The 2,293-nt window shown below is 33.0% G+C and overlaps 1 non-coding gene across 1 annotated transcript; it reads right to left on the reverse strand.

The window, feature by feature from the left end:
- Nucleotides 1-1,685: 1,685 nt before the first annotated feature.
- On the reverse strand, nt 1,686-1,793 carry LOC148572125 (small nucleolar RNA R71). The gene has a single exon (XR_015908183.1). It is a non-coding gene; the product is annotated as a small nucleolar RNA R71 (small nucleolar RNA).
- Nucleotides 1,794-2,293: the final 500 nt, after the last annotated feature.

The following is a 2,293-nucleotide window of genomic DNA, read 5'->3' on the forward strand; positions in this document are numbered from 1 at the left end:
AGTGTTCTTCATGATCTTCAAGTTGTTCTTGGTAAGTCTTCTTGTTTGATCTTGATGATTTTTTGTTTTGTGTCTTTTCATGTTTTTCATATGAATTCTTGAATTCTTAGTGTCTAAGCATTAAAGAATTCTAAGTTTGGTGTCTTGCATGATTTCTTTGCATTAAAAATTTTTCAAAATTGTGTCTATGATGTTCATCTTGACATTCATAGTGTTCTTGGTGTTCATCTTGACATTCATAGCATTCTTGCATGCATTCATTGTTTTGATCTAAAAATTTCATGCATTCCATAATTTTCATGTTTTTCATAAAAATTTCAAAAATCAAAAAAATATCTTTCCCTTTTTCTCTCATCAAATTCGAAAATTTGAATTGACTTTTTCAAAAATTTTTAAAATCAAGTTGTTTCTTATGAGTCAAATCAAATTTTCAATTTGAAAATCTTATCTTTTTCAAAATCTTTTTCAAAAATCAAATCTTTTTCAAAATTTTTTCACAAATTTTCGAAAATAACATAATCAATTAATGTTTTGATTCAAAACTTGGAAGTTTGTTACTTGCTTGTTAAGAAAGATTCAAACTTTAAGTTCTAGAATCATATCTTGTGATTTCTTATGAATCAAGTCATTAATTGAGATTTTAAAAATTAAATCTTTTTCAAAACTAATTTCTATCATATCTTTTCAAAAATATCTTCTTATCTTATCTTTTTCAAAAATATCTTTTCAAAATATCTTTTCTAACTTCCTAACTTCTTATCTTTTCAAAATTTGTTTCAACTAACTAACTAACTTTCTGTTTGTTTCTTAACTTTTTCAAAACCACCTAACTAACTCTCTCTCTCAATTTTCGAAAATATCTTCTCTCTTTCTCAAAAATTTCTTTTTATTAACTAATTATTCTTATTTTTCTTTTTCAAAAATCACTAACTCCTTTTCAAAAATAATTTTCGAAAATTCCCTCCTTCTCTCTCATCTTATTCTATTTATTTATTCATCTACTAACATCTCTTCCTCACATCATCACCAAATTCGAACCCCCTCCTCTATCTGTGTTTGAATTTCTTCTTCTTTTCTTCTACTAACAATAAGGATCCTCTTTACTGTGACATAGAGGATTCCTCTTCTTTTCTTTTTCTCTCCTCTTTCTTATGAGCAGGGACAGAGAAAAAGGCATTCTTGTTGAAGCTGATCCAGAACCTGAAAGGACTCTGAAGAAAAAATTAAGAGAAGCTAAATTACAACAATTCAGAGATAACCTTTCAGAAATTTTCGAACAGGAAAAGGAGATGGCAGCCGAAAATAATAATAATGTAAGGAAGATGCTTGGTGACTTTACTGCACCTAATTCCAATTTACATGGAAGAAGCATCTCCATTCCAGCCATTGGAGCAAACAACTTTGAGCTGAAACCTCAATTAGTTTCTCTGATGCAGCAGAACTGCAAGTTTCATGGACTTCCATCTGAAGATCCTTTTCAGTTCTTAACTGAATTCTTGTAGATATGTGATACTGTTAAGACTAATGGAGTAGATCCTGAAGTCTACAGGCTCATGCTTTTCCCTTTTGTTGTAAGAGACAAAGCTAGATTATGGTTGGATTCTCAACCCAAAGACAGCCTGAACTCTTGGGATAAGCTGGTCACGGCTTTCTTAGCCAAGTACTTTCCTCCTCAAAAGCTGAGCAAGCTTAGAGCTGATGTTCAAACCTTCAGACAGAAAGAAGGTGAATCCCTCTATGAAGCTTGGGAAAGATACAAACAGTTGACCAAAAAGTGTCCTTCTGACATGCTTTCAGAATGGACCATCCTGGATATATTCTATGATGGTTTATCTGAGCTATCAAAGATGTCACTGGACACTTCTGCAGGTGGATCCATTCACCTAAAGAAAACGCCTGCAGAAGCTCAAGAACTCATTGACATGGTTACTAATAACCAGTTCATGTGCACTTCTGAAAGGAATCCTGTGAATAATGGGACGCCTATGAAGAAGGGAGTTCTTGAAGTTGATACTCTGAATGCCATATTGGCTCAGAATAAAATATTGACTCAGCAAGTCAATATGATCTCTCAGAGTCTGTATGGAATGCAAGCTGCATCCAACAGTACTCAAGAGGCATCTTCTGAAGAAGAAGCCTATGATCCTGAGAACCCTGCAATAGCAGAGGTGAATTACTTAGGTGAACCTTATGGAAACACCTATAACTCAACATGGAGAAATCATCCAAATTTCTCATGGAAGGATCAAAAGCCCCAACAAGGCTTTAATAATGGTGGAAGAAACAGGTTTAG

The sequence above is a fragment of the Arachis ipaensis genome, chromosome B3, assembly GCF_059453495.1.
Source record: "Arachis ipaensis isolate K30076 ecotype BB chromosome B3, ASM5945349v1, whole genome shotgun sequence".
In the NCBI taxonomy this organism is placed as follows: Eukaryota; Viridiplantae; Streptophyta; class Magnoliopsida; order Fabales; family Fabaceae; genus Arachis; species Arachis ipaensis.